This window comes from Apium graveolens, chromosome 8, assembly GCF_009905375.1.
Source record: "Apium graveolens cultivar Ventura chromosome 8, ASM990537v1, whole genome shotgun sequence".
In the NCBI taxonomy this organism is placed as follows: Eukaryota; Viridiplantae; Streptophyta; class Magnoliopsida; order Apiales; family Apiaceae; genus Apium; species Apium graveolens.
Window position 1 is genome coordinate 54044350 of NC_133654.1, and position 23983 is coordinate 54068332.

Genomic DNA, 23983 nt, shown 5'->3' on the forward strand with positions numbered 1-23983 from the left:
AACTTCGTGCCAAGACTCTCTTGAAATTGCTTCCAGAATCTCGAGTTAAATCGGGGATCTCTGTCTGAAACTATCGATACGGGTACTCCATGTCTTAGTACGATTTCATGCATATACAGATGAACCAATCTGTGCAATGATGACTTCTCATTAATTGGAAGGAAATGCGCTTCGTAAGGAGATCAACTATAACCCATATAGTGTCATGTCCGGATTTCGTTCGCGGTAGTCCCACTATAAAGTCCATAGCAATATTTTCCCATTTCCATTCTAGAATCTTTAGGGGCTGAATTAATCCGCTTGGTCGTTGATGTTCTGCCTTCACTTTCTGACAAGTATAACACTTTGCAACCCATTCTGCCACCTCTCACTTCATATTTGGCCACCAAAAGTTCTGCTTCAAGTCCCGATACATCTTGGTGCTTCCCGAATGGATTAAAAATCTTGAATTGTGGGCTTCTTGTAAAATCTCATTCTTCAATTCAAGTACATGAGGAATCCATATTCTTGAGGAAAACCTTAGTATACCTTGCTCATCCTTTTGAGTACCAATCTCTTCTCCAGTTAGCTGATTCTTCTCTTTCTCCATTACTTTTTCCTGACATTTCCTTATCTTTTCCACTAGTGTTGGCTGAAAAGTCATTGCACGACAAACTTCTTCAACTATTCCATAATCACAAAGTTCCAATCCAAATCTCTTAATCTCTTCTGACAATTCTTTTGGTGTTGCTATCATATTCAATCTTTCCTTCCTACTCAAAGCATCGGCTACAACGTTCGCCTTTCCATGATGATAATTTATCGAGAAATCATAGTCTTTAATCAATTCCAATCATCTCCTTTGCCTCATATTGAGCTCCTTCTGAGTGAAAATGTACTTTAAACTCTAGTGATCCGTGTAGATTTCACACTTTTCCCCGTACAAGTAATGTCTCCAAATCTTAAGTGCGAACACTATGGCGGCTAGTTCCAAGTCATGCGTCGGGTACTTCAATTCATGCGATTTTAACTGTTTTGACGCATCCGCGATCACCTTATTGTGTTGCATTAGCACACAGCCCAATCCTTTATGTGAAGCATCGTGGAAATCACAAATTTCCTTAGTCGTCTGGTAGTACTAACACCGGAGCTGTTACCAATCTCTGTTTCAACTCTTGAAAGCTATCCTCACATTCTGCATTCCATTCGAACTTCTGATTCTTCCTGGTTAACTTAGTCAATGGCATGGCGATTTTTGAAAAATCCTTGACAAATCTTCTATAATACCCTGCCAATCCTACAGAACTTCGTACTTCCGTAGGTGTCTTTGGCCTCTCCCAACTCATAATCGCCTCAATCTTTGCCGGATCTACTTTAACTCCTTCATCTCCAATGATGTGCCCCAAAAATTGAACTTTTTTTAACCAAAACTCATATTTAGAAAACTTGGCATACAACTTCTCTTGTCGGAGTATCTCCAATGCTATCCATAGATGCTATTTATGTTCTTCTTCCGACTTTGAATAAATAAGGATGTCATCAATGAATACCACTACGAACTTGTCCAAATACTTTTTAAATACCCAATTCATCAGATCCATAAATGCTGCTAGGGCGTTAGTCAATCCAAAAGGCATTACTAAGAATTCATAATGTCCGTATCTTGTCCTGAATTCTGTCTTTGGAATATCTTCTTCTTTGATCTTTAATTGATGGTATCCTAATCTTAAGTCAATCTTTGAAAAGCACTTTGCTCCTTTCAGCTGATCAAATAGGTCATCTATTCTTGGTAGCGGATATCGGTTCTTAATCGTGACCTTATTCAACTCCCGATAATCTATACATAACCGCATACTTCCATCTTTCTTCTTTACGAACAAGACAGGTGCTCCCCATGGCGACGTACTTGGCTGTATCACTCCTTTGTCCAACAATTATTGTAGCTGGCTTGCCAACTCTTTCATTTCTGTTGGTGCCATCCTATATGGGGCCTTCGAAACTGCTTCTGTGCCCGGAACAAGGTTGATCTCAAACTCGATTTGTCGATCTGGTGGTAAGCCTAGTAGTTCATCTGGAAACACATCTGGAAATTCGTTAACTATAGGAATACCTTCTATGCTGGGGTTGCCCTTTTCTGAATCCACTACATAAGCTAGGAATGACTCACAACCTTTTCTAAGTAACTTCTTAGCCTGAACGATTGTAAGAAACAGTTGCTCTTGCCTCTGTCCCTTAAATATTACTTTCTCTCCACTCTTCGTCTTTAAATACACTTTCTTGGACTTACAATTTATCTGGGCATTATTCTTCCCTAACCAATCCATACTTAAAATTATATCAAACTCTCCCAACTTGAAGAGTATCAAGTCAGCTGAAAACTTATACCCCGAAATATCAATCTCACACTTCGGACAGAGTTGACTCATATTGTTACGATCGACATTTTATGTAATATTATTTGTGAATTTGGTATAATATTAAGTCAAATGAAAATATATTCAATGATTGTACGTTTGTGTGAGTGAAAATTTCTGCATTATAAATTTGCTTTGGGTAGTATATGATTTTTCAAAGCAAGAGTTTATTTAATTTCTTTATTTTTGATTTATAAGGAATATTCTAAGCTTTGGAAAAAATCTTCTTTTAAAAGGCATTTTGTTCACAAATTTTGAAAATGATTTTATAAAGTCTCTAAAAATACAAGTTAATTTATGGTATAAATTTTATAATTTTTGAACTTGTATTTTATTTTATAAAAATAAATCATTATAAATTTTAGTTGTCATATTTATCAAATTACATGAATAACCTTGCATGCAAACTCTCTTCTATTTAATCAAAGGGCAAAAAAGACATTCTCAACCCCACTAACTCACATTTTGCTAACCAATTTACCCCTTTACCCTTGCATGCAAATCTACCTAACTATATTGGAGGGTTACTCTTGTAAAATCTCAAACCCACTCACATTATAGTCAAATCAATGCATAAAAACAAGTCCAAGAAGTGATCATCACCTCACTTCACCCCACCACTTCACTCTCTTCTCCCTCCCTCCTCCCTCACCTCTCGGTTTTTCCCCTCCCCTCTCGGCAACCACCAAAACCGAGCCCCATCCCCTTCTTTCTTCAACTCTCACTCAAACAATCATCTTATATCCAAGTAATTTTACTCCCTATATGTTATTCTTATATATATTTCAAAAGTTTAGAGTGAAAAACCTATGTTTTGACCTTGCATGGTGATGTTTTTGTTAAACTCAAAGTGAACCTCCTTGATTCTTGTGAATCTAAGGCTTTCACCATGAGATATAGTATCATAGGGTCAATAATGGCTAGACATAAGAGTGTTACACTTATGAAATGTTGTTCTTACCCTAATCCATTCGGCCATGACTTGATAGGAGCCGAATGGATGGTGTTTTGTTGCCTTGTTACATTTTTGTGTATTTTGTGATGACAACGTGAATTTTATAGTAAAAGCTTGATAAAACCCTTTTGCATGCTAGTTGATCATTTAGTTGTAATCCATGTTAGGCTTGCATGTTGAATTATGATAAAAATTTATTTGGAAATCATGTTGCTTTGGCTTGAAAGATCCGAAAGCATGCATGCATGTAAATCACTTTTGATTTTTTTTGGAAGTTTTGATCATTTAGATTCATGTTGTTAGTGAGCCTTAATTTCAGTAGGAATAATGTATTAATATTGATTTATACTTCTTATTGCATGGTAATAATTCGTGGTTATCTATTATAAAAAAATATATATATCTTGTTGCTTCAAGAGCATAAAGGTTTGTGATTTGTAAAGAGTAGTCTCTTTTGTTTTGCCATAGTTGCACCTTAGGTAAGGATGATCTCACCAAGGTTATTTTGAGAAAAAGGGAGTTAGTTCAGTAGAATACCATGTATAAGTCTTTGTTTAAGTTTTGAGTTGTTGTTAGATAGGTTTGTCAAGTCAAAGCCTTGGAAAAATGAGAGTTATAGTTTCTGCAGAAAAATCAGTTTAGTACCCTCAGGTTTAGAGTGAGTTTTGACCATGTCATTCATGTGCACTTTGAGGCCCAAGCTACCAGAAGTTAGTATGGGGAGTATATAATAGGTTTTAGGAGTTGGTTGGAGGTTTGCATGTCATTTGGTTAGGTGCACAAGTAGAATAACAAAATCTGTCCAGCAGGGGACAGTTTTGTTGTAACTTAGAAATAGGGAGATTTGGCCATGTCATGGGTAGGCCCTCATTAGGCCCAATTGGGCCTTAGTTAGAGGGTATGTCAGAGAAGTTTTTCCAACCATAGTTCATAGGATATGAGCTAGAACCATGTGTCACAAGTTAATTCAATTCAGGGCATTTTCTGCACAGAAAAACAGGGGAACCTTGGACTTTTAGCTTAGGCCCAAGAAGGCCCAAGCCAGGCCTTTGAGCCACATCAAGCTTGTGAGATGCCCTTAGGTCAGGAGAGTCTTGTGTAAAAATTTTGAAGAAAAACTTGTAGTTTAAGAGTGTCTAATACACTCAAGAAACCTTAGTTACCATTCTGAAATTTGCACCAGTGAGCACTTTCACTTATCACATAGCTTTAGAACACTTAGAAGTGAGTATTAGGTCGACCACCATAGTTGTAAGATAGTATAAGGTCAGTAGAGCAAAAGGCACAAGTGAGGGTCAATAGGTTTTGGATAATTTAGGAAAGGCACATTGAGTTAGGAAGCCCAAATTTGAAGACTTTGTTTAGTTAGCGACCAAGTGACTTAAGTGGTGAGTCGAGATCATCCAAGCCTAGTGTGGCATTATGGTGTATATGATGTTATTTGGTATTAATATACGATATGTGATTATGTGGCTACGTGTGTACATTTGAAAATATAATGGTGGATATGAATTAAGTGCGTATAGGCCTAAGTGCCATCCATGTTTAATTTCGGATTGTAAATAGGTTAAGATGGTAAGAATATATTATAATGAGGATTATTATTATTTATGTAGGATCTCGAGACGAGGGAAAACTTGCCATAAAAGTCGAGTGAAGCTCCAGTTGTTGCTCCTACCAGTCAGACCAGACCAGTCTATCTCAAGGCAAGTGATTCAACTTGACCTTCGTATTTACTGTAAACAGTTCATATATATATCGATGCAATTATCCTGAGTCATTTTGATATATTTAAATCAAGCGTATCTTTTGTTTATCTTTGAGTTACATAGAGATGCCATGAACCCTCGAGTACGTATTGCAAGTAGTTCAAAAGTCTTTCATGATAGTTTAATGCCATGATAAAATAGAGATTTGTTATAATACTTTATTGATCCTTTTGATTATCATGCTATTGATCCCTGAGAAATCTTGATATTGCACCCTGATGCTTTGATTCAACTCTTGAAATAACCTCGATAGAAACTTTATCTTGATACCTAAAAGCCAATTATTTCTTAAATTCATTCATGATTGTTTGATAACCCTATCCTTACCCTAAAGCTTGATACCCTGTTATATCTTGAGCTGATGATCACTTTCTTTATATTTTAACACCTCTATCCTATTGGAACCAGTGATGCTTATCTTCTTGATGTTCTAATACCTATACCTTGTCTACAACCATTGCTTTAAGCCTAGTTTGGCATTACTCTTTCATATTATCCAATAGCCTTGCTCAATTTCCTTGTCAAAGTTCTTGTTTATGGAAACCTCTCAATTACCCTAATATAGTAAAGTCTAGTGGATCATGGCCCTGAGATTTAGTGTCATATTTCCAGTGTTTCAAGTTGATCTATAATCCCTTGATAAAAATGATTACAGTCGAAAGAGATTTTGTCATAAATCGGCATCAGTTTTTAAAATGATTAAAATATGGATTTTTCAGTCCCAAAGGGGGATAAATGTTTTCTTTGAATGGTGGATCTGGACTGAGACGCGAGTCCTTTCCACACTTATATTAGGCTTAAAAGTTGCCTAGGGATTCCCAATAATGTTTTAGAACCCAGCGAGGTTCGGGATTACTTCGCGGCTGATCACCGGCTGTAATCCGTAGCGTCATAAAATGATTTTGATTAAGAATGATTTTAAAATTGTTTTGATGCAAGCAAAATGATGCCAACTCACATAAGTTTTATCTCTCGTTATCATTGATTATGTCTTTCCATTGTCATTCCTAAAGGTATATCTCGATTTATGTCTTGCGTTGTACTGTTAGCACTTGTTGAGCTTTTGGTTCACTTCTTGCTTTACCCTGATATTACAGCTAGCAGCTATGGTTAGATTCAAGCAGACTGCCCGTAAGACCTGTGATGCTGATGCTTATGTTCGAGCTCAGGTAGAATAAGTAATAATAGTTGTGAGGATTCGGTATTTGTAATCAGATGTAATAGCTGGTAGTGATGGGCTGTTCCAAACCCTAAACTGTAAGATCTTGGATTGGTTGTGTATCCTTCATTAAAATGATGTAATAGCTATATTTATTTCGCTATTTAAGTTGGGGGTGTGACAGGTTTTGGTATCAGAGCTACGGTTTAGAGTCCCTGGAAAGCCCAAATAGGTTATAGGATTTGTGTGTAGGTTATAGATATTATGCGAGAGAGTAGGTTAAGTAAATTATTATTAATACTCCTCTTATTGGTTGTCAGCAAAGGGCGCATTCCTCGTCATCCTCTGGGTCGGACGACACTATTGCTTTCTCCGTGTATGCTGAGTTGAGGCGCGAGTTCGACATGCTTCAGGGCAAGTACGACCGACTGATAGACCGACTGAAGAACGTGTATCCGGACAGCCAAAACTACGAAGGGAAGCCCAAGGAGCAGATGATTGCGAGACTTGAGACCTTGGTTCAGTACGTCAACACTAAGCTTGAGGAGATGCCAGCACACCGGGACCGTACCAGCCAGTATGTCATTCAGATGGTGGCGGATGAGCTCCAGAGCATTGTGAAGACGCTTCGAGAGGAAAAGACTACCAAGCCCCGTTCAGATGGAGTGGAGCCTTAGTTCTTTCCATTTACCTTTCATGTTATTGTACTATCAGACTCTATGGAATCCCCAGTTGTTTCCGTCTTTCCTTTAAATAAGCCTGTTATTCCTAGAATCAGACTATGTCCCAATCCTATGTACTGTGACCTTTAAAAATTTCAATAATTATGTGCTATTGTTCCATTTGCTCTCAACTGTTATTTTATGTTTTTATCATCATATCTGCTTAATTTGGAAACTTGACCCCATATGTCAATGAGAATGCCATGCGATACCCTCGAATCATTTTATCATTCATATCTGTTATGACACAACTCTTATTTCAGGATCATGCCTCCCAAAAAGAAGAACCCAACAACCACCTTCACCACAGACCCAAACATTCTTCGACTACTGGAAACCTTGCAACAGCAAACCAATGCTATAGCTCAACAACAACTAACTCTTCAACAATGAATTGAAAACCAAGATAACCGTGAGCCACACCAACCACCCAAACCACCAGTACCACCTAGACAAATTGTCACTTTCAAAGCTTTTCAGAATGTGAATCCACCTGTATTTCATGATACCACTGATCCAGTGATAGCAAACACATGGATCAAGGAGATGGAAAGGGCTTTTGAGTTGGTACAGTTAGGAGACGATCAGAAGACGCCGTATGCCACTTACTTCTTGAAGGGAGAAGTCATCTATTGGTGGGAATCAGTAAAAGCTATGGAAGTCACTCAGCAGGTTTCTTGGGAGAGATTTAAGAAGTTATTTCTGGACAAGTATTACCCTAAGTACATGCAGAATCAGATGGAGCTAAAATTTCTTGAGTTAAAGCAAGGGAACATGACTGTACTAGAATATGAGAAGAAGTTCACTGAGTTGTCAAGGTTTGTGACAAAGTATACTAGCACTGAGGAAGAAAAAGCAAAGAAATTTCAGCAAGGATTGGAGCCTTGGATCAGAGATAGGGTGGCTATGTTTGAGCTTGAAACTTATGCGGGAGTAGTACAGAAAGCTGCTCTGATTGAGAATAATGGGATGCAGTCAAGGAAAGAAAGGGATAACAAGAAGAGGAAGGTTCCATTTTATGGAGAAAAGTCTGAAGCTGGAAGTTCGCAAGATCGGAATATAAAGAGGATTGGTTTCCAGAAGGGCGGAAATTTTCAAAGGAAGGGAAATTTGGGCAAAAGGCAAGAATCAAAAGGGAACAATCAGGCAAGCCAAGGGCAAGTTGGAGAAAACAGGTTCCAGAGGCCAGAATGCAAGCACTATGGAAGAAGGCACCCCGGAGTATGCAATAAGCTGAGTATGACCTGTTATAGGTGCAATCAGAAGGGACATTTGGCAAACGAGTGCAAGATGCCGAAGCCAGGAGTTACGTGTTACAAGTGTGGGAAGACTGGACACATGGCTAGGGAGTGTAAGGTAACAGGACCAGTCAGAGCTCTGATGAACGCGGCAAGTACCAGTGCAAGCGTGCCAGCTGAGGTATTGGCATTACCTCCACCACCCGCACCAACCCCGCAAGCAACAGCAAGGACATTTGATCTAAAGATGAAAGATGCTGTTCAGAATTCTGAGGTGATAGCAGGTACACTTTTATTTAATAATGTCAAAGCTAAAGTATTGATTAATTCGGGAGCAACAAGATCTTTCATATCAGAATCTTTTGTTGATAAGCTCTAATGTGATAAAACGGTTATGAGTGAGGTAGTAAATGTGGTAATTGCGAACCAAGAGAAGATTCCTGTGAATCAATTTTGTCCAAAATGTGAGATTGATATTTCGGGATATAAGTTCTCAGCCGACTTGATACTCTTCAAGCTGGGAGAGTTTGATATAATTTTAGGAATGGATTGGTTAGGAGAGAATAGCGCTCAGATAAATTGTAAGACCAAGAGAGTGTATTTAAAGATGAAGAGTGGAGAGAAGGTAGTATTTAAGGGGCAGAGGCAAGAGCAACTATTTCTTACAATTATTCAGGCTAAGAAGTTACTTAGAAAAGGTTGTGAGTCGTTCCTAGCATATGTAGTGGATTCAGAGAGTGGCAGCCCCAGCATGGAAGATATTCCTGTAGTTAATGAGTTCCCCGATGTGTTTCCCGACGAACTACCAGGCTTACCACCAGATCGACAATTGAGTTCGAGATCAACCTTGCTCCAGGCACAGAACCAGTTTCAAAGGATCCGTATAGGATGGCACCAGCAGAAATGAAAGAGTTGGCGAGCCAGCTACAAGAATTATTGGATAAGGGAGTGATACGACCAAGTACGTCACCATGGGGAGCACCTGTTCTCTTTGTGAAGAAGAAAGATGGGAGTATGCGTCTATGCATAGATTACCGGGAGTTGAATAAAGTAACGATCAAGAACCGCTACCCGCTACCAAGGATAGATGACCTTTTTGATCAGTTAAAGGGAGCAAAATGCTTTTCGAAGATTGATTTGAGATCGGGATACCATCAATTAAAGATCAAGGAAGAAGATATTCCCAAGACCGCATTTAGGACCAGATATGGGCATTATGAATTCCTAGTAATGCCGTTTGGATTGACCAACGCTCCGGCCGCATTTATGGATCTGATGAATCGAGTATTTAAGAAGTATTTGGATAAATTTGTCGTGGTATTTATTGATGACATCCTTATTTATTCTAAGTCGGAAGAAGAACATAAGCAGCACCTCTGGATAGCATTGGAGATACTCCGACAAGAGAAGTTGTATGCCAAGTTTACCAAATGTGAGTTTTGGTTAAAGGAAGTTCAATTTTTGGGGCATGTTATTGGAAATGAGGGAGTTAAAGTGGATCCGGCGAAGATTGAGGCAGTTATGAGTTGGGAGAGGCCAAAGACTCCTACGGAAGTACGAAGTTTTCTAGGATTGGCCGGATACTATAGAAGATTCGTCAAGGATTTCTCGAAGATCGCCACGCCATTGACCAAGTTAACCAGAAAGAATCAAAAGTTTGAATGGAGTGCAGAATGTGAAAATAGCTTTCAAGAGTTAAAACAGAAGTTGGTAACAGCTCCGGTGTTGGTACTTCCAGATGATCAAGGGAATTTTGTAATATTCAGCGACGCTTCACATAAGGGTTTGGGTTGTGTGTTGATGCAACACAGTAAGGTAATAGCATATGCGTCAAGACAGTTGAAGCCGCACGAGTTAAAGTATCCGACACATGACTTGGAACTAGCCGCCATAGTGTTCGTACTCAAGATTTGGAGACACTATCTCTATGGAGAGAAGTGTGAAATCTACACGGATCACAAGAGTTTAAAGTACATTTTTACTCAGAAAGAGCTCAATATGAGGCAGAGGAGATGGCTGGAATTGATCAAGGACTATGACTGTTCGATAAATTACCATCCTGGAAAGGCGAACGTAGTGGCCGATGCGCTGAGTCGGAAGGAGAGATTGAATATGATGATAACATCAAAAGAGTTATCTGAAGAAATCGGAAAATTGGAATTGGAACTTTGTGCTTATGGGAAAGTCAAAGAAGTTTGTCGTGCAATGACCTTTCAGCCAACACTAATGGAAAAGATAAAGAAGTGTCAAGAGGAAGTAATGGAAAAGGAGAAAAATCAGTTATCTGGAGAAGAGATTAATACTAAAAGGGATGAGCAAGGAATACTAAGGTTTTCATCCAGAATATGGATTCCTCATGTACCTGAATTAAAGAATAAGATCCTCCGTGAAGCCCACCATTCGAAATTTTCAATCCACCCGGGAAGCACCAAGATGTATCAAGACTTAAAGAAGAACTTTTGGTGGCCAAATATGAAGCGAGACGTGGCAGAATGGGTTGCGAAGTGCTATACTTGTCAGAAAGTAAAGGCAGAACATCAACGACCAAGCGGATTAATTCAGCCCCTGAAGATTCCAGAATGGAAATGGGAAAATATCGCTATGGACTTTATAGTAGGACTACCGCGAACAAAATCCGGACATGACGCAATATGGGTTATAATTGATCGTCTTACGAAGTCGGCGCATTTCCTTCCAATAAATGAGAAGTCGTCACTGGACAAGTTGGTTCATCTGTATGTGCACGAAATCGTATTAAGGCATGGAGTACCCGTATCAATAGTTTCAGACAGAGATCCCCAATTTAACTCGACATTCTGGAAGCAATTCCAGGAATGTCTTGGCACGAAGTTGAATATGAGCACGGCGTATCACCCGCAGACTGATGGTCAGAGCGAAAGGACGATTCAAACAATCGAAGACATGTTGCGCAGTTGTGCAATCGATTTTGCAGGAAGTTGGGACGACCACCTGCCATTGATTGAATTCTCATATAACAACAGCTATCATTCCAGTATCGGCATGCCACCATATGAAGCTTTGTACGGGCGAAAATGTAGATCACCAACAAGTTGGGATGAAGTAGGAGAAGGAAGAATTCTCGGCTCAGAATTGGTACAACAGTTGCATGACTCAGTCAAGTTAATTCAGAAAAGGTTGCTTGCTGCTCAAGATAGACAGAGGAAGTATGCGGATCCAGCGCGTAAGGATGTTCAATTCCAAATTGGCGAAGCTGTGTTGCTAAAGGTGTCACCTAGGAAAGGGTTGATGAGATATGGCAAGAAAGGAAAGTTAGCACCTAGATACATAGGTCCTTTTGAGATTTTGAGTCAAGTAGGAAAGGTGGCCTATGAGTTGGCCTTACCACCTCAGTATCGGCATGTGCATAATGTGTTCCATGTGTCGTTACTTAAGAAATATAATCCTGACACTAGCCATGTGATAGAATATGAACCCGTAGAAATTCAGGCAGACCTGTCATTTGTGGAGCAACCGGTTAAAATACTCGACTGGCAAGTAAAGAGTCTTAGAAATAAGTCAGTAAAGTTAGTAAAAGTACTTTAGAGGAACCCTAAGGTCGAAGAGTCGACTTGGGAGTTAGAGTCTGATATGCGTTCCCGGTATCCTCATCTGTTCTCTTAGATTCTGGGGACAGAATCCCTTAAGGGGGAGAGGATGTTACGACCGGCATTTTATGTAATATTATTTGTGAATTTGGTATAATATTAAGTCAAATGAAAATATATTCAATGATTGTACGTTTGTGTGAGTGAAAATTTCTGCATTATAAATTTGCTTTGGGTAGTATATGATTTTTCAAAGCAAGAGTTTATTTAATTTCTTTATTTTTGATTTATAAGGAATATTCTAAGCTTTGGAAAAATCTTCTTTTAAAAGGCATTTTGTTCACAAATTTTGAAAATGATTTTATAAAGTCTCTAAAAATACAAGTTAATTTATGGTATAAATTTTATAATTTTTGAACTTGTATTTTATTTTATAAAAATAAATCATTATAAATTTTAGTTGTCATATTTATCAAATTACATGAATAACCTTGCATGCAAACTCTCTTCTATTTAATCAAAGGGCAAAGAAGACATTCTCAACCCCACTAACTCACATTTTGCTAACCAATTTACCCCTTTACCCTTGCATGCAAATCTACCTAACTATATTGGAGGGTTACTCTTGTAAAATCTCAAACTCACTCACATTATAGTCAAATCAATGCATAAAAACAAGTCCAAGAAGTGATCATCACCTCACTTCACCCCACCACTTCACTCTCTTCTCCCTCCCTCCTCCCTCACCTCTCGGTTTTTCCCCTCCCCTCTCGGCAACCACCAAAACCGAGCCCCATCCCCTTCTTTCTTCAACTCTCACTCAAACAATCATCTTATATCCAAGTAATTTTACTCCCTATATGTTATTCTTATATATATTTCAAAAGTTTAGAGTGAAAAACCTATGTTTTGACCTTGCATGGTGATGTTTTTGTTAAACTCAAAGTGAACCTCCTTGTTTCTTGTGAATCTAAGGCTTTCACCATGAGATATAGTATCATAGGGTCAAGAATGGCTAGACATAAGAGTGTTACACTTATGAAATGTTGTTCTTACCCTAATCCATTCGGCCATGACTTGATAGGAGCCGAATGGATGGTGCTTTGTTGCCTTGTTACATTTTTGTGTATTTTGTGATGACAACGTGAATTTTATAGTAAAAGCTTGATAAAACCTTTTTGCATGCTAGTTGATCATTTAGTTGTAATCCATGTTAGGCTTGCATGTTGAATTATGATAAAAATTTATTTGGAAATCATGTTGCTTTGGCTTGAAAGATCCGAAAGCATGCATGCATGTAAATCACTTTTGATTTTTTTTGGAAGTTTTGATCATTTAGATTCATGTTGTTAGTGAGCCTTAATTTCAGTAGGAATAATGTATTAATATTGATTTATACTTCTTATTGCATGGTAATAATTCGTGGTTATCTATTATAAAAAAAATATATATATCTTGTTGCTTCAAGAGCATAAAGGTTTGTGATTTGTAAAGAGTAGTCTCTTTTGTTTTGCCATAGTTGCACCTTAGGTAAGGATGATCTCACCAAGGTTATTTTGAGAAAAAGGGAGTTAGTTCAGTAGAATACCATGTATAAGTCTTTGTTTAAGTTTTGAGTTGTTGTTAGATAGGTTTGTCAAGTCAAAGCCTTGGAAAAATGAGAGTTATAGTTTCTGCAGAAAAATCAGTTTAGTACCCTGAGGTTTAGAGTGAGTTTTGACCATGTCATTGATGTGCACTTTGAGGCCCAAGCTACCAGAAGTTAGTATAGGGATTATATAATAGGTTTTAGGAGTTGGTTGGAGGTTTGCATGTCATTTGGTTAGGTGCACAAGTAGAATAACAAAATCTGTCCAGAAGGGGACAGTTTTGTTGCAACTTAGAAATAGGGAGATTTGGCCATGTCATGGGTAGGCCCTCATTAGGCCCAATTGGGCCTTAGTTAGAGGGTATGTCATAGAAGTTTTTCCAACCATAGTTCATAGGATATGAGCTAGAACCATGTGTCACAAGTTAATTCAAGTCAGGGCATTTTCTGCCCAGAAAAACAGGGGAACCTTGGACTTTTAGCTTAGGCCCAAAAAGGCCCAAGCCAGGCCTTTGAGCCACATCAAGCTTGTGAGATTCCCTTAGGTCAGGAGAGTCTTGTGTAAAAATTTTGAAGAAAAACTTGTAGTTTAAGAGTGTCTAATGCACTCAAGAAACCTTAGTTACCATTCTGAAATTTGCACCAGTGAGCACTTTCACTTATCACATAGCTTTAGAACACTTAGAAGTGAGTATTAGGTCGACCACCATAGTTTTAAGATAGTATAAGGTCAGTAGAGCAAAAGGCACAAGTGAGGGTCAATAGGTTTTGGATAATTTAGGAAAGGCACATTGAGTTAGGAAGCCCAAATTTGAAGACTTTGTTTAGTTAGCGACCAAGTGACTTAAGTGGTGAGTCGAGATCATCCAAGCCTAGTGTGGCATTATGGTGTATATGATGTTATTTGGTATTAATATACGATATGTGATTATGTGGCTACGTGTGTACATTTGAAAATATAATGGTGGATATGAATTAAGTGCGTATAGGCCTAAGTGTCATCCATGTTTAATTTCGGGTTGTAAATAGGTTAAGATGGTAAGAATATATTATAATGAGGATTATTATTATTTATGTAGGATCTCGAGACGAGGGAAAACTTGCCATAAAAGTCGAGTGAAGCTCCAGTTGTTGCTCCTACCAGTCAGACCAGACCAGTCTATCTCAAGGAAAGTGATTCAACTTGACCTTCGTATTTACTGTAAACAGTTCATATATATATCGATGCAATTATCCTGAGTCATTTTGATATATTTAAATCAAGCGTATCTTTTGTTTATCTTTGAGTTACATAGAGATGCCATGAACCCTCGAGTACGTATTGCAAGTAGTTCAAAAGTCTTTCATGATAGTTTAATGCCATGATAAAATAGAGATTTGTTATAATACTTTATTGATCCTTTTGATTATCATGCTATTGATCCCTGAGAAATCTTGATATTGCACCCTGATGCTTTGATTCAACTCTTGAAATAACCTCGATAGAAACTTTATCTTGATACCTAAAAGCCAATCATTTCTTAAATTCATTCATGATTGTTTGATAACCCTATCCTTACCCTAAAGCTTGATACCCTATTATATCTTGAGCTGATGATCACTTTCTTTATATTTTAACACCTCTATCCTATTGGAACCAGTGATGCTTATCTTCTTGATGTTCTAATACCTATACCTTGTCTACAACCATTGCTTTAAGCCTAGTTTGGCATTACTCTTTCATATTATCCAATAGCCTTGCTCAATTTCCTTGTCAAAGTTCTTGTTTATGGAAACCTCTCAATTACCCTAATATAGTAAAGTCTAGTGGATCATGGCCCTGAGATTTAGTGTCATATTTCCAGTGTTTCAAGTTGATCTATAATCCCTTGATAAAAATGATTACAGTCGAAAGAGATTTTGTCATAAATCGGCATCAGTTTTTAAAATGATTAAAATGTGGATTTTTCAGTCCCAAAGGGGGATAAATGTGTTCTTTGAATGGTGGATCTGGACTGAGACGCGAGTCCTTTCCACACTTATATTAGGCTTAAAAGTTGCCTAGGGATTCCCAATAATATTTTAGAACCCAGCGAGGTTCGGGATTACTTCGCGGCTGATCACCGGCTGTAATCCGTAGCGTCATAAAATGATTTTGATTAAGAATGATTTTAAAATTGTTTTGATGCAAGCAAAATGATGCCAACTCACATAAGTTTTATCTCTCGTTATCATTGATTATGTCTTTCCATTGTCATTCCTAAAGGTATATCTCGATTTATGTCTTGCGTTGTACTGTTAGCACTTGTTGAGCTTTTGGCTCACTTCTTGCTTTACCCTGATATTACAGCTAGCAGCTATGGTTAGATTCAAGCAGACTGCCCGTAAGACCTGTGATGCTGATGCTTATGTTCGAGCTCAGGTAGAATAAGTAATAATAGCTGTGAGGATTCGGTATTTGTAATCAGATGTAATAGCTGGTAGTGATGGGCTGTTCCAAACCCTAAACTGTAAGATCTTGGATTGGTTGTGTATCCTTCATTAAAATGATGTAATAGCTATATTTATTTCGCTATTTAAGTTGGGGGTGTGACACATATGAATCTTCTCTTGGTTCGCAATTACCACATTTACTACCTTGTTCATAACCATTTTATCACATTGAAGTTTATTAACAAAAGTTTCTGATATGAAAGATCTCGTTGCTCCCGAATCAATCAATACTTTAGCTTCGACATTATTTAGTAAAAGTGTACCTGCTATCACCTCAGAGTTCTGAACAGCGTCCTTCATTTTCAAATCGAATATCCTTGTTGTTGCTTGCAGAGTTGTTGTAGGTGGTGGAGGTAATGCCAACACCTCAGCTGGCATGTTTGCACTGGTACTTGCCACATTCTTTAGAGCTTTAACTGGTCCGGTTGTCTTGCACTCCCTAGCTATGTGTCCAGTCTTTCCATACTTGTAACATGTAAGTCCTGGCTTCGGCATCTTACACTCGTTTGTCAAATGTCCCTTCTGATTGCACCTATAGCATGTCATGCTCAGCTTATTACACACTTCGGGGTGCCGTCTTCCACAATGCTTACATTCTGGTCTCTGAAATCTGTTTTCTCCAACTTGTCCTTGGCTTCCCTGGTTGTTCCCCTTTAGTTCTTGTCTTTTGCTCAAATTTTCCTTCTTTTGAAAATTTCCGCCCTTATGGAATCCAATCCTCTTTACATTCCGATCTTGTGAATTTCCAGCTTCAGACTTTTCTCCATAAAATGGAACCTTTCTCTTCTTGTTATCCCTTTCCTTTCTTGACTGCATCCCATTATTCTCAATCAGAGCAGCTTTCTGTAATACGCCTGCATAAGTATCAAGCTCAAACATAGCCACTCTATCTCTGATCCAAGGCTCTAATCCTTCTTGAAATCTCTTTGCTTTTTCCTCCTCATTGCTGGTATACTTTGTCAAAAACCTTGACAATTCTGTGAACTTCTTCTCATACTCCAGTGCAGACATATTCCTTTGCTTCAATTCAAGAAATTTAAGCTCCATCTTATTCTGCATGTTCTTAGGGTAATACTTTTCCAGAAATAACTTCTTAAATCTTTCCCAAGAAACTTCCTGATTTGCTTCCATAGCTTTTACTGATTCCCACCAATAGATGACTTCGCCCTTCAAGAAGTAAGTAGCATATGGTGTCTTCTGATCGTCCCCTAACTGTACCAACTCAAAAGCCCTTTCCATTTCCTTAATCCATGTGTTAGCTATTATTGGATCAGTGGTATCATGAAATGCAGGTGGGTTCACATTCTGAAAAGCCTTGAAAGTAACAACTTGTCGAGGTGGTACTGGTGGATCAGGTGGTTGGTGTGGTTCACGGTTATCTTGGTTTTCAAATTGTTCTTGAAGAGTTAGTTGTTGTTGAGCTATAACATTTGTTTGCTGTTGTAAGGTTTCCAGTAATCGAAGAATATTTAGATTTGTGGTAGATGTGGTTGTTGGGTTCTTCTTTTTGGGTGGCATGATCCTGAAATCAGGTATGAATAATGAAATAATTTGAGGGTGTCGCATGGCATTCTTATTTACATATGAGGTCAAGTTTTAAATTAAACAAATATGGTGATGCATATAAAGGCGTAAGATAACAGTTGAAAGTAAATGGAATGATAGTGCATAATAATTGAAATTTAAAGGTCATAATACATCAAGATTAGGATAAAGTCTGATTCTTGGAATAACATGCTAATTTAAAGGAAACAACTGGGAATTCTACAAAGTCAGATAATACAACAACATGAAAGGTAGATAAATGGAAAGAACTAAGGCTCCACTCCATCGGAACGGGGCTTGGTAGTCTTCTCCTCTCGACGCGTCTTCACAATGCTCTGGAGCTCATCCGCCACCATCTGGATGATATACATACTGGTACGGTCTCGGTGTGATGGCATTTCCTCAAGCTTAGTGTTGACGTACCGAACCAAAGTTTCAAGTCTCGCAGTCATCTGCTCCTTAGGCTTCCCTTTATAGTTTTGATTGTTCGAATACACGTTCTTTAATCGTTCTATCAGTCGGTCGTACTTGCCCTGAAGCATGTCAAACTCGCGCCTCAACTCAGCATACACGGAGAAAGCAATAGTGTCGTCCGACCCAGAGGATGACGAGGAGTGCGCCCTTTGCTGACAAACCATACATAGATATATAAGAGGAGTATTAATAATAAATTTACTTAACCTACTCTCTGACATATTATCTATAACCTATACATATATCCTATAACCTATTTGGGCTGTCCAGGGACTCTAAACCGTAGCTCTGATACCAAAACCCGTCACACCCCCAACTTAACAATACATAAAATATAACTATTACAATATTTAAAAGAAAGTGAATACAACTGAATCCAAGATCTTACAGTTTAGAGTTTGGAACAGCCCAACACTATTAACTATTATAACTGGTTTTAATATCGAGTCCTCATACAAAACTATCTCTTATTCTACCTGAGCTCGGACATACGCATCGGCATCACAAGTCTTACGTATTGTCTGCTTGAATCTAACCATAGCTGCTAGCTGTAATATCAGGGTTAAAGCAAGTAGTGAGCCAAATGCTCAACAAGTGCTAAACAATACGATACAAAACATAAATCGAGATATATATTAAAGAATGACAATGTGAAGATATAACTAATAATAATAAGAGATGAACTTTTGGGTGATGGCATCATTTGCTTGTATCAAAACATTTTCAAAATCATTTCTTAATCAAAAACCATTTTATGACGCTACGGATTACAGCCGGTGATCAGCCGCGAAGTAATCCCGAACCTCACTGGGTTCTAAAATATTAATGGGATCCTGAGGCAACTTTTAAGCCTACAATATCAGAGTGGAAAGGACTTGTGTCTCAGTCCAGATCCACTATTTAAAGAAAATATTTATCCCCCTTTGGGACTGAAAATCCAAATTTTAATCATTTCAAAAACTGATGCCGATTGATAATAAAATTTCTTAAACAGAAAACATCTTTATGAAGGGATTGTAGATTGACTTGAAATACTGGAATTATGTTCACTAAATCTTAGGCCATGATCCACTAGACTTTACTCTATCAGGGTAATTGAAAGGTTTCCATTTACAAGAATTTTGACAAGGAGATTTAGTAGGGTTATTGGATAATATGAAAGAGTAATGCCAAACTAGGCTTAAAGCAATGGTTTTAGATAAGGTATAGGTATTAGAACATCAAGAAGATAAGCATTACTAGTTACAAGTATGATAGAGGTGTTAAAATATAAAGAAAGTGATCATTAGCTCAAGGTATATCAGGATGTCAAGCATTAGGGTAAGGATAGGGTTAACAAACAATCGTGAACGACTTTAAAGAATAATTGGCTTTTAGGTATCAAGATAAAGTTTCTATCGGGGTTCTTACAAGAGTTAAATCAAGCATCAGGGTACAAAATCAAGATTTCTCAGTAATCAATAGCATGTTAATCAAAAGGATCAATCAAGTATTATAACCATTCTCTATTTTATCATGGAATCCCAATTACTTTGGTATACTAGCATGGTATGATTTTTGATCTACTTGCAATAAGTACTTGAGGGTTCATGGCATTTCTATATATTACGAAGATAGATTTGAGAATCACTTGGTCCGGGTATAACAAGATAAATCAGGTTACTCACATCATATATATAAGAACTAGTTATCACATATTCGCAGTGTAAACTAAAAAGTAGGTTAAATCACTTGCCTTGAGAAAGCTGGACTGGACTGGACTGGAAAGTAGGAGCAACTGGAAGCTTTACTCGACCTTTATGGCAAGTTTACCCTCGTCTCGAGATCCTACACAATTAATAATAACCTCATTATAATATATTGTCACCAACGCAACCTATTCATAACCAGAAATTAAACACAAATGGCACTTAGGCCTATATGCACGTAATTTATAATCACCTTATAAACATAATAGTAAACATAGCCACATATACTCACATACCATATTTTAAATACCAAATAATATCACACACACACCATATTGCAACACTGGGCTTGGATGATCTCGTTCCACAACTTAAGTCACTTGATCGCTAAACTAGACAAAGTCTCCAAATTTTGGCCTCCTAACTCGATGTGCCTTTTCTAAACTATCCAAAACCTATTGACCCTCACTTGGGCCTTTCACTCTACTGGCTTTATGCTATCTTGCAAACTTGATGTGGCTCAAGGCCCAAAACTTCTACACTAGACTCTTCTGATCATAAGGCAACTTCCAAACTTGATGTGGCTCAAGGGCCTAGCTTGGGCCTCCCTAGGCCTAAGCTTAAAGTCCATGGTTCCCCAGCTTTTCTGGGCAGAAAAGGTCCTGACTTGAACTAACTTGTGACACATTATTATAACTCAAATCCTATGAAATATGGCTGTAAAAACTCCTCTGACACTCCCTCTAACTAAGGCCCAACAGGGCCAAATGAGGGTCTACCTATGACATGGTCAAAACTTCCTATTTCTAAGTTGCAACAAAACTGTCCCCTGCTGGACAGATTTTGTGATTCCACTCATGCACCTAACGAAACGTCTTACAAACCTCCAACAAATACCTAAAACCTATTATATACTCCTAGTTCTAGCTTCTGGTGGCTTGGGCCTCAAAGTGCACAATAAATGCTCATTCAAAACTTTCCCATAAACTAGTGCATCAAATCTTGAAAAATGCAAACACTAACTAATCCCTTTCCACCTTGACTCCCACTTATTAACCAAACATCCAACCTTTACCAAAGCAAACCTACTGCATCAACATCCTAAAATAGTGCTTCAACAGGAGTGGAGATCATCCATGCCCTAGAACACCAACATGCAAATAAAAATATAACATGCAACTCATGGAAAACACTTAACAAGATTTCGGCTAAAACATAGAGTTTAAATTCTTGTAAATTCGACTTGTACCTATTACTCAACCTTATATCTTCTCTAAACTATTATTAAGAAATATATCATGGAAACAACCTATTTCAAGCATAAATAATTCGAATTTATAGATTTTTAAACATGAAAACATGATTTCGAGAAGAGTAGCATACACAACATGGTTGATCATCATATTAACATCTTAAAACTAGAATGCATGGCTAAACATGATTATATAGGGAAATTTCAGTAGCATGCAAAGGTTTTTAAATCATGATTTCTCCATAAAACACTTAGTTAAAACATATATAAAATGTATCTCAAAGAGAGCTCTTGAATTCACAAGAATCAAGAGTTTCTCTTTGGAGATCACACAAAAGCTACACATACAACCATGAAACTTCATCTCCCAAATCACAAAACTCTTGGGAAGTATATAAAATAAATATAGGTGGAAGAATTACACTAGGGAAGATGAGAAATGGGATGGAAAAATGGAAGGGAGTGGGGGAGGGGGTTCTCGGCCGAGAGCAAGGAGTGGGGGGAAGAGAGAAAAAGAGAGGTGAGTTGGAGTGTGGAGTGAGTGAAAATGATTTCTCATATTTTGGTTTTGGTTTTATTCCTTTGATTGACTAAAAGAAATTAGTGGAAATGAGAATGTACAAGAATACCCACTAGCTAAAGTTAGGCCATTTTGCATGCAAGGTTAATGTGGTAATTTGGTTGACAACAAGTGAGTTAGTGGGGTTGGAAAGGTCTCCTTTGCCCTTTAATAGAATGGAAGAGTGATTTGCATGCAAGGGTTTCCATGTAATTTTCTAATTATAACAAATAAATTTTTAAAGATTTATTTTTATAAAATAAAATACAAGTTCAAAAATTATAAAATTTATACCATAAAATAACTTGGATTTTTAGAAATTTTATAAGATCACTTTTGAAATTTGTGAATGAAATAACTTTTAAAAGAAAATTTTTCCAAGGTTTAGAATATTCCTTATATATCAAAAATAAGGGAAATAAATAAACTTTTGCTTTGAAAAAAATCATATTCTACATAAAGCAATTTATAATGCAGAAATTTTCATTCACATAACGTACAATCATTAAGTATATTTACATTCGGCTCTAATATTATACAAAGTTCACAAATAATATTACACAAAGTGTCGGTCGTAACAATGAAGACGTTGTCTAAAGTACCAGAAAGGATTCCAGTGAAAGTACAGTTGTTTATTGACAGTCGGTGTTTGAGCGATAAAGTTGTTGCAAGCTTAACAATATAATTAAGGCTATAATACAAAGACCTGAATCGGAGTTAGTCGTATGTGAACCAGACCAGTTGCACTATACGTCAACATATCGTGAAAGGAATCTGGGTATTATTTTTAGAAGAATTGTTAAGTTGAGGAACGTACTTGGATTGAACGTTTAACTGTTAAAATACGAGAAGAGGTGCGCGGGGTATTGAGCTAAACAACTCGAGGGATTGACCTAGTTTAAAGTTTAACTGTCAACTTAAATAAATTTATTTAATGGACTTTAGTATAATTTATTTAATAAACTTAAAATGATTTATTTTATAAACTTTAAATAAGTTTATTCTATAAATCTAAATTAGTTTATTTATATAAGTTATATTTAAGATTATTTTATAAATTAATTTAGTTACAATTTAAACTTAAATAAAAAGGAAAAAAAAGGAAAAAGAAAAGAAAAAAGAAAAAAAGAAAAAGAAAAAAAGAAAATAAAACAAAAAGGAAAAAGAAAAAAAACAAGAAAAACCAAAAAACAAACAAAAGGAAATAGAAGGAGGTGAGTGTTCGCAAGTACAATTCATGTACTAGTGCACCTACAAGGTCGCAGGTAACTACTTGTATGTTTTTTTTGGTAAAAGAACACTACTCCCTCCTGGTCGCAGATAACATTAGGCATGAAAAATAATCTAAGGAAAAAAAGCCTCTCGTCCCTGTGGTCGCAAGTAAAGCTTTTGAAAATTAACTAAGTACAATTCATCCCTCCATATGCGCAAGTAAGTGATAGAAGCCCTGGACACAACTAACTCCTCATCCACTACTTTATTGTACAATCATTTTATTTGTGTGGTTCAATTTTAGCCAAACATATTAATTGATATAAAGACTACACTCAACAGCAGATCAGCAATCAAGATTGAATTTGTTCTGTTCATCTTCTCTCCCAAAAGAGGTGAAGAACTGAAGCAAAGAGATACAAAGGAGATATACACAGAAATCCACATAAGTTATACTTCTCACCGGAGTAACGATATAATCCCCGATTTAACTCTTGTATATTCATAGGAGCATTATAAACTTTACCTGGTAATTAAATCCTTAGATAAACAAAAGCTAGAACATTGTATAAGATTTAATTTGTTGATCTTTGTAGTAGCTAGGAACTTTGTTGTTCTTAGACTATAGTCGGTTAATTTATTACCAGAGTGTAGCAACACCCCTCACGGATTTATATATGAATATATATTTCCCCGAATAGCTTGTGTTCCACATTTTACTGTTCTAAACACTACTCACCTCAAGAACACGGAACTACTAACCGAACACTAAATTTAATATACACAAAAGATTTGAAAGAATTTTTTAATTTAGTGAGTATCGTATTCAAACTTCCCTTCTACGATACTTCGGGACCTAAAAATAACCTAGCACCAAAAAATTTCCTAGGTGAATTTGTGCGCAAGTAATTAATCCTTGAAGGTACTAGGAGTCGCCAGTGAGATTCTAGATGCTTGGATGCGCAAGTAAGGAGTTCTAGCAACCTTGTATGCGCAACTAACATGAATGAATAAAGGAAAGCTTCAAGGAACCACTCCCTAGTCTCCACTTACAAGATACACCAAGGAAAAATGCTTATTAGGCTTCATCTATTCGCAAGTTAGAACTTGGAGGATTAAGCAAGTGCTAAAACTTTTCCAAGTATACGCAGGTAAAGAAATGAGCTCTCTTGGTCGCTAGTCATCTCTCAGCCACAACTTTATTGATTAAATCAATTGATTTATGTGGTAGATATTCAGACACGTATTTCTATTTGATATAAAGTCTAAAGAACAGAAACAGAAACAGAAGAAGAACAATTGATTTTGTATTATTTGTTCATCTTCTCTCTCACGAGAGCTGATGAAATAAGAAACAAAGAAATACAGAGAAGCTCAGGCACATCGATTAT